Source organism: Gorilla gorilla, chromosome 7 (genome assembly GCF_029281585.2).
Source record: "Gorilla gorilla gorilla isolate KB3781 chromosome 7, NHGRI_mGorGor1-v2.1_pri, whole genome shotgun sequence".
In the NCBI taxonomy this organism is placed as follows: Eukaryota; Metazoa; Chordata; class Mammalia; order Primates; family Hominidae; genus Gorilla; species Gorilla gorilla.
In genome coordinates, this window is record NC_073231.2 from 93,102,143 (window position 1) to 93,118,310 (window position 16,168).

Consider the following 16,168-nt stretch of genomic DNA (forward strand, 5'->3'; position numbering starts at 1 on the left):
TTTTTGAAAATGTTTTAGTGATTTTTTTAAAGGATTAATAATTAATAGGTTGTTACAATCATTTGTGTATTATAAAATTATAAATTATTCCTTTATGCAATCGCCAATAATATTTAACTATTTTTAAAGTAACTTAATGCTATGAATATAATGAATTCACTTAATGCTATGAATATGATGAATTCTCATTTCCGTGTTTATTCCCTCTGCAATTCGCTTCATTGAGAGGGTTGATTTTAAAAGTTTGCAATGTTCGTAGTTTGCCTTACCAATAGTCCTCTGACCAGTCACCTCAAGCCAGGATGATTTAGTGATATCCTTTTAGGGAGAGCAAGTCCAGAAGAAGACCAGCATCTGACAAAGCTCCTTTATGAACAATTTGATTCATTCTTGTCTCTGCAACTTCACTTTCTTTCTGTCCCTTACAAGAGTTCTCCTGGAACCTCCCCTAACTGTCCAAGTTTTTTTTTTTTCATTTTTTTGATGAGAGCTTTAATTCATTGCTGTGATTCAACTTTAATGTATATGCTTCTGATTTTCAAATTCATAGGTTTTTAGACCTTACCTCAGCTCAACATTCACATAATTGAACTGCTAATATTTCTTTAAACACCACTTTTGAATAACTGCATATTTTTGTCATACAGATACGTTATACTTGATCAATCTTTTTAAAAAGTTTGTACATATTTTCCTATCATGAATACTGTGGTCCTGAATATATACTTACAGTAACTTTTACTTGTATTTTGGATTATTTATTTATGACAGATTTCTAAAGTTAAAAGTAATGAATCAAAATGTGGGTATATTTTAATATCTCTTGATAGTTGTCTACAAATGATCAGAAATACATCATCCCAGTGTTACATGAGAATGCCACTATTGCTGCATTCTAAATTTTAAGGCTTTGGTAATTTAAATGTTGAAAAATCACCCTCTCCCCATATTTGAGAGTCACTCCTGACTGTGGCTGTCCTGGCCAAGCAGGCTGCCCCTTTTCTTTCTCCATCCTTATTTTTGGCGTTTCTTGTCACTTTTCTGTTAAACTCCAGTGTTCTCTCTTGTATAATGTACTTGAGGTATGGTTTTCTCATACATTATTTTGGTTCTTATAAGTGGATAAGTTGTCTATGAGATGCTTCTAGTCAGCCATCTTAAACCAGTCATACTTCATTTTAAAAATTAGCACTACTTTTATTCTAACTGAACATTGTGTAATTGGTTATTTAAAACATAATTCCAATTTCCAGTGCTCTCCTAAGTGTGTCCTAACCTGCTTTTAAGTGAATTCTTTAAAATACTTTTTCCTGTACTGTGCTTCTGACAAACTGGGTAATTCACTGTTCTTTATCAACCTTCCTAGCTTGATTGAAGTCCATCAAGTACTCCATGTTACCTGCTTCTGGTCTTGTTCATTTGATTTCCTACTATACAAATATTTTTCCTTCCATATCTGTCAATCAAAATTGTATCTACATTTCAAGATCCATCATAAATGCTTCTTTTTCATAAAGTCATTCCATATATTTCCCACCAGACACAATTCATTTCTTCTCCAGACCTTCATATCATTTTATGTACTCATTTAGGGATGTTTGCCTTGTATTGCCTCTTATAATTATATACTTTGTAATTTTCACAATACCACAAGAGTATTTATTTTTATTTTGGAACAGAGAGTATCAATATTTGAAGGCTATTTCAATAGACGCTCTGAGCTCAAAATAAAATGAAATAAATTTCTTTACATCCCTTCCAGTTAGCTGTGTAATATTTACGTATTTGCTTTTTTCATCTCAAAATAAATATCCAGTTTTATTTGCCTACTGTCTTCTACAAGTTATTGCATTATTCTAAGCGAGGTTATTAGACTTGTGTCTTAAAATAACTACTCCCGGTACCTTAGAAGAGGAAAAATTGGACCTATGCAAAATAATCCCATTTCCAAAGATTCTTTAATATAATAAAAGCTATGAAAAGGCCATTTTATTGCTTTGTTATCTTATCTCTGCAATCATTTAGACCTTATAAAAAGATTCCATAAATTAATCCATCTGGCTTAAAATTTATATAACTTTCTTATATTTTTCCTAGGCTTCCATCTAAGGGCCTGAGAAGAATATTGACCATCATAGAGTTTTATCTTATTCCTCAATAGACAGAATTCTAAGGAAAAAAAAAGAGTTGATCTTCAAATATTTTCTAAAATTCTTTGGAGAGGAATACTGTAGGGGATCATTAATGAAGCTTTCATTTATTCGACGAGTGTTTTTGCTAAATGCCTAAAATTATCTAGGCTGTGTGATACGAGCTGGAGATACAGAGAGCAGTCAGTTTCTTCTCTCAAGAGGTTACAGTCTACTGGCAGAGACTGAAAACAAAGAGTGCCATGGCAAAAATTCTGTGAAGAAAGATCCCAGAGGAGGCCTGTTAATTAGGTTGGATGGGGGCAGGGCTGAGGTCAGAAAAGGCTTCCCTGGTAGATAGATAACACTTAAACTAAATTTTATAGGGCAAGGAGGGATTCACCACTGACAATATGACCTTATTCATCCAATTATAGTTCCTTGAAACTTTTAAGTCCTTCTAGAATAGCTGATTTTAGCTGAAGGTCTTTGTACCAGAGAGTGGGAAATGTTTAGCAAGATTCACAATCATGTTTGCTTTAATCAGACTTTGTAATTGGCCGTTAACCTTTCAAAAAGTCACTATCAAAATGATTAATTAAACTTTCTCTAACTAGTATTTTTAATTCTTTTTAATGGCTTCTGTTCATTAATAGAAGTATAGTTAAGAGCTATTTTCAAATATGGGGTCCTGCATTAGGGGTTTCTCAAGTCCTCATGAGAATGGTTCTTTGATTTTTCATGTAATAGAAACTAGGTATATAAATACTTTTATGAAACTTATTCCTAACCAACTTGATTTTGATAAATTCCTTTACTTTTGCAAAGTCTGGGAATCATTATTTAATGGGCTGGAAATCAGTATTGTTTCCTTATTGTCTAATTTTTCTTTTTTTTTTTCAACAAACCACTTTTATTATAAAAATTTCCTGACTTACATAAAAACCCCTATGACCCCATCAACCAGTTTCAATAGCCATCAAGTTTGCCATACGTATTTAATCTATCCTCCCTTTACCTCCCCACCTTTTTGCTTTTTGGCTGAAGTTTTTTTTTTTTTAATTTTTATTTATTGATTTATTTATTTTTTATTATTTAAGTTTTAGGGTACATGGGCACATTGTGCAGGTTAGTTACATACATATACATGTGCCATGCTGGTGTGCTGCACCCACTAACTCATCATCTAGCATTAGGTATATCTCCCAATGCTATCCCTCCCCCCTCCGCCCACCCCACAACAGTCCCCAGAGTGTGATGTTCCCCTTCCTGTGTCCATGTGATCTCATTGTTCAATTCCCACCTATGAGTGAGAATATGCAGTGTTTGGTTTTTTGTTCTTGCGATAGTTTACTGAGAATGATGGTTTCCAATTTCATCCATGTCCCTACAAAGGACATGAACTCATCATTTTTATGGCTGCATAGTGTTCCATGGTGTATATGTGCCACATTTTCTTAATCCAGTCTATCATTGTTGGACATTTGGGTTGGTTCCAAGTCTTTGCTATTGTGAATAATGCCGCAATAAACATATGTGTGCATGTGTCTTTATAGCAGCATGATTCATAGTCCTTTGGGTATATACCCAGTAATGGGATGGCTGGGTCAAATGGTATTTCTAGTTCTAGATCCCTGAGGAATCGCCACACTGACTTCCACAATGGTTGAACTAGTTTAGAGTCCCACCAACAGTGTAAAAGTGTTCCTATTTCTCCACATCCTCTCCAGCACCTGTTGTTTCCTGACTTTTTAATGATTGCCATTCTAACTGGTGTGAGATGGTATCTCATTGTGGTTTTGATTTGCATTTCTCTGATGGCCAGTGATGGTGAGCATTTTTTCGTGTGTTTTTTGGCTGCATAAATGTCTTCTTTTGAGAAGTGTCTGTTCATGTCCTTTGCCCACTTTTTGATGGGGTTGTTTGTTTTTTTCTTGTAAATTTGTTTGAGTTCATTGTAGATTCTGGATATTAGCCCTTTGTCAGATGAGTAGGTTGCGAAAATTTTCTCCCATTTTATAGGTTGCCTGTTCACTCTGATGGTAGTTTCTTTTGCTGTGCAGAAGCTCTTTAGTTTAATGAGGTCCCATTTGTCAATTTTGGCTTTTGTTGCCATTGCTTTTAGTGTTTTAGACGTGAAGTCCTTGCCCATGCCTATGTCCTGAATGATAGTACCTAGGTTTTCTTCTAGGGTTTTGATGGTTTTAGGTCTAATGTTTAAGTCTTTAATCGATCTTGAATTGATTTTTTGTATAAGGTGTAAGGAAGGGATCCAGTTTCAGCTTTCTACATATGGCTAGCCAGTTTTCCCTGCACCATTTATTAAATAGGGAATCCTTTCCCCATTGCTTGTTTTTCTCAGGTTTGTCAAAGATCAGATAGTTGTAGATATGTGGTGTTATTTCTGAGGGCTCTGTTCTGTTCCATTGATCTATATCTCTGTTTTGGTACCAGTACCATGCTGTTTTGGTTACTGTAGCCTTGTAGTATAGTTTGAAGTCAGGTAGTGTGATGCCTCCAGCTTTCTTCTTTTGGCTTAGGATTGACTTGGCGATGCGGGCTCTTTTTTCATTCCATATGAACTTTAAAGTAGTTTTTTCCAATTCTGTGAAGAAAGTCATCAGTAGCTTGATGGGGATGGCATTGAATCTGTAAATTACCTTGGGCAGTATGGCCATTTTCACGATATTGATTCTTCCTACCCATGAGCATGGAATGTTCTTCCATTTGTTTGTATCCTCTTTTATTTCCTTGAGCAGTGGTTTGTAGTTCTCCTTGAAGAGGTCCTTCACATCCCTTGTAAGTTGGATTTGTGGGTATTTTATTCTCTTTGAAGCAATTGTGAATGGGAGTTCACTCGTGATTTGGCTCTCTGTTTGTCTGTTGTTGGTGTATAGGAATGCTTTTGATTTTTGTACATTGATTTTGTATCCTGAGACTTTGCTGAAGTTGCTTATCAGCTTAAGGAGATTTTGGGCTGAGACAATGGGGTTTTCTAGATATACAATCATGTCATCTGCAAACAGGGACAATTTGACTTCCTCTTTTCCTAATTGAATACCTTTTATTTCCTTCTCCTGCCTAATTGCCCTGGCCAGAACTTCCAACACTGTGTTGAATAGGAGTGGTGAGAGAGGGCATCCCTGTCTTGTGCCAGTTTTCAAAGGGAATGCTTCCAGCTTTTGCCCGTTCAGTATGATATTGGCTGTGGGTTTGTCATAGCTCTTATTATTTTGAAATATGTCCCATCAATACCTAATTTATTGAGAGTTTTTAGCATGAAGGGTTGTTGAATTTTGTCAAAGGCCTTTTTTGCATCTATTGAGATAATCATGTGGTTTTTGTCTTTGGCTCTGTTTATATGCTGGATTACATTTATTGATTTGCGTATATTGAGCCAGCCTTGCATCCCAGGGATGAAGCCCACTTGATCATGGTAGATAAGCTTTTTGATGTGCTGCTGGATTTGGTTTGCCAGTATTTTATTGAGGATTTTTGCATCAATGTTCATCAAGGATATTGGTCTAAAATTCTCTTTTTTGGTTGTGTCTCTGTCCGGCTTTGGTATCAGAATGATGCTGGCCTCATAAAATGAGTTAGGGAGGATTCCCTCTTTTTCTATTGATTGGAATAGTTTCAGAAGGAATGGTACCAGTTCCTCCTTGTACCTCTGGTAGAATTCGGCTGTGAATCCATCTGGTCCTGGACTCTTTTTGGTTGGTAAGCTATTGATTATTGCCACAATTTCAGATCCTGTTATTGGTCTATTCAGAGATTCAACTTCTTCCTGGTTTAGTCTTGGGAGAGTGTATGTGTCAAGGAATTTATCCATTTCTTCTAGATTTTCTAGTTTATTTGCGTAGAAGTGTTTGTAGTATTCTCTGATGGTAGTTTGTATTTCTGTGGGATCGGTAGTGATATCCCCTTTATCATTTTTTATTGCGTCTATTTGATTCTTCTCTCTTTTTTTCTTTATTAGTCTTGCTAGTGGTCTATCAATTTTGTTGATCCTTTCAAAAAACCAGCTCCTGGATTCATTAATTTTTTGAAGGGTTTTTTGTGTCTCTATTTCCTGCAGTTCTGCTCTGATTTTAGTTATTTCTTGCCTTCTGCTAGCTTTTGGATGTGTTTGCTCTTGCTTTTCTAGTTCTTTTAATTGTGATGTTAGGGTGTCAATTTTGGATCTTTCCTGCTTTCTCTTGTGGGCATTTAGTGCTATAAATTTCCCTCTACACACTGCTTTGAATGCGTCCCAGAGATTCTGGTATGTTGTGTCTTTGTTCTCATTGGTTTCAAAGAACATCTTTATTTCTGCCTTCATTTCATTATGTACCCAGTAGTCATTCAGGAGCAGGTTGTTCAGTTTCCATGTAGTTGAGCGGTTTTGAGTGAGATTCTTAATCCTGAGTTCTAGTTTGATTGCACTGTGGTCTGAGAGATAGTTTGTTATAATTTCTGTTCTTTTGCATTTGCTGAGGAGAGCTTTACTTCCAAGTATGTGGTCAATTTTGGAATAGGTGTGGTGTGGTGCTGAAAAAAATGTATATTCTGTTGATTTGGGGTGGAGAGTTCTGTAGATGTCTATTAGGTCTGCTTGGTGCAGAGCTGAGTTCAATTCCTGGGCATCCTTGTTGACTTTCTGTCTCGTTGATCTGTCTAATGTTGACAGTGGGGTGTTAAAGTCTCCCATTATTAATGTGTGGGAGTCTAAGTCTCTTTGTAGGTCACTCAGGACTTGCTTTATGAATGTGGGTGCTCCTGTATTGGTTGCATATATATTTAGGATAGTTAGCTCTTCTTGTTGAATTGATCCCTTTACCATTATGTAATGGCTTTCTTTGTCTCTTTTGATCTTTGTTGGTTTAAGGTCTGTTTTATCCGAGACTAGGATTGCAACCCCTGCCTTTTTTTGTTTTCCATTGGCTTGGTAGATCTTCCTCCATCCTTTTATTTTGAGCCTATGTGTGTCTCTGCACGTGAGATGGGTTTCCTGAATACAGCACACTGATGGGTCTTGACTCTTTATCCAATTTGCCAGTCTGTGTCTTTTAATTGGAGCCTTTAGTCCATTTACATTTAAAGTTAATATTGTTATGTGTGAATTTGATCCTGTCATTATGATGTTAGCTGGTTATTTTGCTCTTTAGTTGATGCAGTTTCTTCCTAGTCTCGATGGTCTTTACATTTTGGCATGTTTTTGCAGTGGCTGGTACTGGTTGTTCCTTTGCATGTTTAGCGCTTCCTTCAGGAGCTCTTTTAGGGCAAGCCTGGTGGTGACAAAATCTTTCATCATTTGCTTGTCTGTAAAGTATTTTATTTCTCCTTCACTTATGAAGCTTAGTTTGGCTGGATATGAAATTCTGGGTTGAAAATTCTTTTCTTTAAGAATGTTGAATATTGGCCCCCACTCTCTTCTGGCTTGTAGGGTTTCTGCCGAGAGATCCGCTGTTAGTCTGATGGGCCTCCCTTTGAGGGTAACCCGACCTTTCTCTCTGGCTGCCCGTAACATTTTTTCCTTCATTTCACCTTTGGTGAATCTGACAATTATGTGTCTTGGAGTTGCTCTTCTCGAGGAGTATCTTTGTGGCGTTCTCTGTATTTCCTGAATCTGAACGTTGGCCTCCCTTGCTAGATTGGGGAAATTCTCCTGGATAATATCCTGCAGAGTGTTTTCCAACTTGGTTCCATTCTCCCCATCACTTTCAGGTACACCAATCAGAAGTAGATTTGGTCTTTTCACATAGTCCCATATTTCTTGGAGGCTTTGCTCATTTCTTTTTATTCTTTTTTCTCTAAACTTCCCTTCTCGCTTCATTTCATTCATTTCATCTTCCATCGCTGATACCCTTTCTTCCAGTTGATCGCATCGGCTCCTGAGGCTTCTGCATTTTTCCCGTAGTTCTCGAGCCTTGGTTTTCAGCTCCATCTGCTCCTTAAAGCACTTCTCTGTATTGGTTATTCTAGTTATACATTCTTCTAAATTTTTTTCAAAGTTTTCAACTTCTTTGCCTTTGGTTTGAATGTCCTCCCATAGCTCAGAGTAATTTGATTGTCTGAAGCCTTCTTCTCTCAGCTCGTCATAGTCATTCTCCGTCCAGCTTTGTTCTGTTGCTGGTGATGAGCTGCGTTCCTTTGGAGGAGGAGAGGCGCTCTGCTTTTTAGAGTTTCCAGTTTTTCTGTTCTGTGTTTTCCCCATCTTTGTGGTTTTATCTACTTTTGGTCTTTGATGATGGTGATGTACAGATGGGTTTTTGGTGTGGATGTCCTTTCTGTTTGTTAGTTTTCCTTCTAACAGACAGGAGCCTCAGCTGCAGGTCTGTTGAAGTACCCTGCAGTGTGAGGTGTCAGTGTGCCCCTGCTGGGGGGTGCCTCCCAGTTAGGCTGATCGGGGGTCAGGGGTCAGGGACCCACTTGAGGAGGCAGTCTGCCCGTTCTCAGATCTCCAGCTGCGTGCTGGGAGAACCACTGCTCTCTTCAAAGCTGTCAGACAGGGACATTTAAGTCTGCAGAGGTTACTGCTGTCTTTTTGTTTGTCTGTGCGCTGCCCCCAGAGGTGGAGCCTACAGAGGCAGGCAGGCCTCCTTGAGCTGTGGTGGGCTCCACCCAGTTCGAGCTTCCTGGCTGCTTTGTTTACCTAATCAAGCCTGGGCAATGGCGGGCACCCCTCCCCCAGCCTCGCTGCTGCCTTGCAGTTTGATCTCCCACTGCTGTGCTAGCAATCAGCGAGACTCCGTGGGGTAGGACCCTCCGAGCCAGGTGGGGGATATATTCTCGTGGTGCGCCGTTTTTTAAGCCCGTCGGAAAAGCGCAGTATTCGGGTGGGAGTGACCCGATTTTCCCGATTTTCCAGGTGCCGTCCCTCACCCCTTTCTTTGATTAGGAAAGGGAACTCCCTGACCCCTTGCACTTCCCGAGTGAGGCAATGCCTCGCCCTGCTTTGGCTCGCACATGGTGCGTGCACCCACTGACCTGCGCCCACTGTCTGGCAGTCCCTAGTGAGATGAACCGGGTACCTCAGATGGAAATGCAGAACTCACCGGTCTTCTGCATCGCTCAGGCTGGGAGCTGTAGACCGGAGCTGTTCCTATTCGGCCATCTTGGCTCCTCCCCCCTGATTTTACTTAAATGCTTGTTTTTTTTTAAATACATGAAATCGTTTTATGTAGTTTGAATATTTGAATGAGGAATCCATGCTATTTATTTCTTCTCACAGGTTAAAAATTTCAAATGCTTATATTTATGTTGCATTATTAACAAATGTGTCTTTTCTCACAATTCATACATTTAACACCACTTTGTGCTCTGTTAGTAATATTTTAATTGTTCTTTGAGACCTTAATTAGATAGTAATCTTTTTTAGACAATTTTATAGTATTTTAATAATTTGTCTATAAATTTTGGGATTATGTCAAATACTCTTTGAATTCTATTTTGAGAAGCTTTTGTAAATTCAGTTTCAGTCAAATTTTATACTTTTCTCTGAATTCTTCATTTTAACTCCATTTACAATGTTAAATTTTTTGTTTGAATAAGGATCATTTTCCTTTTTTATCCTCCCCTAGTACATCTATACAGAAGTCAACCAAAATTTCATCTCACTCTGCATATATGACTGAAATTAAAAAAAAACTTTTATTTTCTAATTTCTTCTCAAGTAATTTTGATAGATTTATGAATATGCCAACTATGTTAATTTAAGGAAATAATTGAGGGTCAATTTCTGAACTCTCTTACAAATAATGTATTAGTCCGTTTTCACGCTGCTGTAAAGGAGTACCTGAGACTGGGTAATTTATAAAGAAAAGAGATTTAATTGCCTCATGGTACCACAGTCTGTATAGGAGCCATGATGCTGGCATCCGCTTAACTTCTGGAGAGGCCTCAGGCAACTAACAATCATGGCAGAAGGCAAAATGCGAGCCAAGACTTTATATAGCTGAGAGCAGGAGGAACAGAGAGAAGAGGGAGGTGCCACATAGTTTTAAACAATGGGATTTCATGAAAAATCTATCACTAGAACAGCATCGAGAGGATGGTGCTAAACCATTCAAGAATGATTCACACCCATGATCCAGTCACCTCCCATGGAGGCCTCATCTCCAACACTGGGGATTACAATTTGACAGGAGATTTGGGCAGCGACACAGATCCAAACCATATCAAATGGTAAGAATTATTTTAATTCCCATTGAGTTTGTTTATAAAATCTATAAAACTAACATACATTTGTACGTATATATTTATCTATATATACATTTTATATATACACATCACTAGTTAAATATGCACGTACAGCACACACACAGAGCACTCATGTGTGTATGTATGTTTGTGTGTGTGTGTGTCCTTCAGATGTTAGAACACATTTGAAAACTTCCAGAAATTAATGTACTTTGTAACTTTTGACAAGTTATTTTATCATTCTGAGCCTTGGTTTCTTCATCTGAAACATGCACTAACAATGTATGGTTTTCTGGGTTATTGGAATAATTAGTGTTAGAACACCTAGCACAGTGCATGACAAATATTTAATGCTTGGTACGTGATATTTACTCTTCATGGCATGTTTGGTATATATGAATAACAAGAATAGCTGTTTCTAGATTTAAGAAATCTAGGTTAACAGGTTGCTTCTTAAGGAGTCATTTATTTAGGAATAGCCAATCAACTCATTTTTCATTAAGATCTGAAAACATTAACTTCTATTTTATGGAGAATATCTAGTGAAAGGTATACTTAGAGTTCTAATCAAGAATTATTATTTTGCTCAATAATTAACAATATCTTTCTTTATAAGTATTTAAAAAGAGACTTGTTTTTAAAGTCTCAGGAAACTTACATTCATGGCAGAAGGCGAAATGGGAGCCAGCACTTCATATGGCTGAGAGCTGAAGGAAGAGAGAGTAGGGGAGGTGCCACATAAGTCATTCTCTTATGAACAAGTAACTAATACTACCAAATCTCTTTCTAGACTTGTTTTTGTATTATAATGTTTATATCATAAACATGTATTCATAGGCAGACATATATTTACTTTTAAACTTTTTAAGTGAACATATATTACTTTGTAATATATTTTTTAACTGAAAATGTCACATGCTAAATAACACATTGTAGTCTTATTTTATCATAATTGAAACACTATCTCTAAGCAATATATTTCAAGAATGAGACAGAGAGGGGAGGGGAGGGGAAGAAAGAATTCTATGTCAAATTACAAAGACTAGTATAGTCATGTGGAACTGCCACTGGGTGTCTTCAAATACTGGCTCTACCACTACTAGCTCATCAGGCTTGGGAAGGATGTTTAATTTTTCCCTGCTTTCCGTTTCCTCAGTTGTAAAGTTGAAGCAATCATAGTGCCTGACTCATAGGGTTATAATATGTTTAGAATAGTGTCTCTCATATAATAAAGTGTTCAAAACAAAGAAAGTCAAAGAATATTTGCTGTCATCTTGTGAACACTAATTTTTTTTCTCTAGTTTTTTTCTCCACTATATTTGCATAAGCCTCCATTTAATTGACATATCATAGCATCAGGACATTTCACCCCTAAACACTTCAGAGTGTATCTAGGATTCAGTATTTGTTTCTGACACGTTATTTTTAAGGCAAAATTTATATACAGTGATGTGAATATGTATACCTTAAATGTATCACTTGATGAGTTTAGACAAATACTGCATCCCAGATCCTTAGCAAGATACAGAACTTTACCATCACCCTAAAAGTTCTCTTTATATTTCTTCCCAGTCAGTCTGTTGTCTGTCCCATAGGGGCAATGGCTCTCTATTTCTTTTTTTAAATTCTCACTATGAATTGAATTCACATGAATCATTTAAAACTTTGTAATGAAGTCATACAGCATGTACCCTTTTGTGAAAACTTTATTCCAATCAACATAATGCTTCTGAGATTTATCCATGTTGTATGAATCAATAGTTCATTCCTTTTCATAGCTGAGTAGTATTCCATTGCATGGACATACAAGAGCTTCTTTACACATTTTCTTCCAGATGGACACCTGAGATTTTTATAGAGTTCAGCTATTATGATAAAGCTGCTAGTAACATCCTTGTACAAGTCCTTTTTGGACATCTACTTTCATTCCTCCTGAGCAAATACCTAAGAACTGAATTACTGGGACATAGGTTAGACGTATGTTTCATTTTATAAAAAACTGCCAGATATTTTTACAGAGTAATTGTATAATTTATACTCCCAGTAACAATGTGTGAGAATTCTAGATGTTTCACATCTATGCCAATATTTGATTCTTTCAGTTTTTAAACTTTTGGCTATTGCAGTCTCCCTCTTCTGTTTCCAAATAAATGCACTTATTCAAAAATTCTGATTTGTGTAAGTATGGGTGAATCTTATTTTTTCTTGTGCCTTTTCAGTAAGTTTAATTTTGTAAAAGCATTTTTAGCAATAAATTCAGCATTTTACAAAATTAAAAAATAAATTTAGCTAAAAAACGTTATATAAATACTTGTCAATGTTGTGCAAATGATTACAGTACTTGTAGCTTGCGATATAATTTCAGGGACTTCTTTACATTAAAATGCAAATATACTGTATCCCAAACCAACTTGAGTAAAGATAATGGTTTCAGGGAAATGTGTTGGATGATGAAAGAAATAATCTGAACTATCATGAAGAAACTAAAAGAGAAGAGTCATGTGAGATATTTGAATATTTATGCTTTTTAAATTAAATACAGTTTTTCCGAAGTAATAGTATGTAATGTGAGGTTTTTAACATTATTGTTAACTAATTTAATTATTATTATTAGATACAGTCTTTTTCATCTACATCTTTAAAATTTCACTAATTTAAATTGGCCAAAACTTTTAAGATAATCTTTGCATTGGTAAAATTTGGTTATGTATATTAGTTTTAAAATTCATTTAAACCCTTTAATAGTAACTACAACAACATAAAATTATTATATTCAATGAATAATTGACAAAATAATACGTTTAAAATACATGTAGATAACTTAGCATGACAATCTTTGATCTGGACGTTGATCCTAGGAATATATGATTTTCCCATAATTACACAATGAATGTAACACTGGGACTAAAAATCAGTCCTTCTCCTGCCTTCTAGACTAGCATTTGATCCATTTATTATACAGGCATTCCTCAGAGAAATTTCAGGTTTAGTTTCAGAGCACTGCAACAAAATGGATATCATGATAATGTGAGTCACACACATTTTTTGGTTTCCCAGTGCATATAAAAGTTATGTTTGCATTATCGTGTAGTCTATTAAGCAGTGATTGCATTATGTTTAAAAATATATATACCTTAATTTAAAATACTTAATTGCTAAAAAATACTAATGACTATGTGAACCTTCAGTGAATCCTAATCTTTTTCTAGTGGAGGGTCTTGCCTCAATGTTGATGGCTGCTGGCTATTCAGGCTGGAGGTTGCTGAAGATATGGGTGGTTGCAGCAAATTCTCTCTCTCTCTCTCTCCTTTTAGAGATAGTCTTGTTGTTTTTGCCAAGGCTGAACTTGAACTCCGGGGCTCAAGTGATTCTCCCACCTCAGTCTCCCAAGTAGCTGGGACTTCAGGCACACAACACCATGCCCAGTTTGGCTGTGGCAATTTCTTGAGAAGATGGCAATGAAGTTTTCTGCATCAGTTGACTCTTCCTTTTACAAAAGACTTATCTGTAGCATGTAATGCTGTTTGATAGCATTTTACCCACAAAACATTTCAAAATTTGAGTCAGTTCTCTCAAACCCTGCCAACTGCTTTATCAACTAAGTTTATGTTACATTTGAAATCTTTTATAAAATTCAGTGTTCACAACCTACTCATCAGAAGTAGATTTCATCTAAAGAAACCACTTTCTTTGTTCATCCATAAGAAGCAACTCCTTATTTGGTTTAAGTTTTACCATGAGATTGCAGCAATTCAGTCACATCTGTAAGTAAGCTCCACTTTTAATTCTAGTTATCTTGCTGTTTCCACCACATCTGCAGTTTCCTCCTCCACCAAAGCCTTGAACCCCTCAAAGTCATCCTTGAGGGTTGGAATCAACTTTTCCAAACTCCTGTTAGTGTTGATATTTTGACCTCCTCTCATGAATCACAAATTTTCTTAATGGCATCTAGAATAATGAATATTTTCCAGAATGTCCAGTTTACTTTGCCCAGATCCATCAGAATAATTATGTCTATGGTAGCTATAGACTTACAAAATGTGTTTCTTAAATAATAAAATTTAAAAGTTGAAATTACCTCTTGATTGATAGGTTGCAGAATGAATGTTGTGTTAGCAGGCAGGAAAACAATATTCATCTACTTACACAATTCCGTCAGAGTTCTTGGGTGACCAGATGCATTGTCAATGAGCAGTAGTATTTTGAAAGGAGTCTTTTTTCTGAGTAGTTGATCTCAACAGTGGGCTTCAAATATTCATTATAGAATGCTATAAAAAGATATGTTGTAATCTAGGCTTGGTTGTTCCATTTATAGAGCACAGGCAGAGTAGATTTAACATAATTGTTCAGGGCCCTAGAATTTTTGGGTTGGTAAAGGAGTAGTGGTTTCAACTTAATGTCACCAGCTGCATGTCACAGTCAGCTGACCTGCATGTCACCATCACGAGCTGTATGTCATCATCAACCTCTCCTTTGAAACTTTGAAGCCAGGAATTGACTTCTTCTCTCTTTTAGCTATAAAAGTACTAGATGGCATCTTCTTATAATAGAATGCTGTTTCATCTACATTGAAAATCTGTTTAGTGTAACCACCTTTATCAATGACTTCAGCTAGTCTTCTGGATAACTTGATGCAACTTCTACATCAGCACTTGCTGTTTCACCTTGCACTTTATGTTATAGATATGTCTTCTATCTTTAAACCTCATGAACCAAACTCTGCTAGCTCTCAGCTTTTCATCTGGAGCTTCCTCACCCTCTCTTAATTTTCATGAAATTGAACGGAAATAGGGCCTTGTTCTAGATTAGGTTTCATTTAAGAGAATGTTGTGGCTGGTTTCATCTATCCAGACCAGTAAAACTTTCTCAGTATAGCAATGAGGCTGTTTTGCTTACTTAGTGTGTTCACTGGAATAGCACTTTTAAATTTCTACAAGAACTGTTCCTTTGCATTCACAGCTTGGCTTACTATTTGGTGTAAAAGGCATAGTATTCAGCATATTTCATCTTTCAACGAGCCTTCCTTACTCAGGTTAATCATTTCTAGCTGTTGATTCAAAGTAAGAGACACATGACTCTTCCTTTGACTTGAACACTTAGAGGATATTTTAGAGCTATTAATTGGCCTAATTTTAACATTGTTGTGTTTCAGGGAGTAGAAAGGCCTGAGGACAGGGAGAGAGATGGGGAAACAGCCATTGAATAGGGCAGTCCAAACACACACAACATTTACCAATTAAGTTCATTATCTTATATGTGCATAGTTTGCGGTGCCCAAAACAATTACATCAATGGTAACATCAATGATCACTGATCACAGATCACAACAGATATAATAATAATGAAAAAGTTTGAAATATTGTGAGAATTACCAAAATGTGACACAGAAACACAAAGTGAGCACATGCTATTGGAAAAATGGTGCTGATAGACTTGCTAGATGCAAAGTTGCACAAATCTTTGATGTATAAAAAATGCCATATCTGTGAAGCACTGAAAAGCAAAGCACAGTAAAGCAAGATATGCTTGTATTGTGTTGCCTAGAAGGAGGTCTAGTTTAAGCTCAAACATCCAAGCAAGAACAACCTTTACTTTAAAGAAGCATGAAAATCACTCCCCCATGGTCACTGTGTATGAATTGTGACTAAGGAAGTCACACTAATAAGCACTCAGAAAAAAAGCAGACATGGCAAGCATTTGATGACTTTTAGGACATTAAAAAAAATGATTGGCCCTGAAAATGCGATTTGTAAAGTTTCTGTTTCTTTCAAGTTCATAAGCAAAGTGTAAGAAAATATCTCCTGACAGCACTTGAGTAATTTGCTTCAATCTTATGAAGTAATGTAAATAAGAAATGG

General features: G+C 36.5%; 1 protein-coding gene across 5 annotated transcripts in view; it reads left to right on the forward strand.

Moving 5' to 3' along the window:
• Positions 1 to 16,168, forward strand: part of CNBD1 (cyclic nucleotide binding domain containing 1) — a 623,001-nt gene that overhangs the window by 351,768 nt on the left and 255,065 nt on the right. The gene's annotated exons all lie outside the window — the stretch shown is intronic.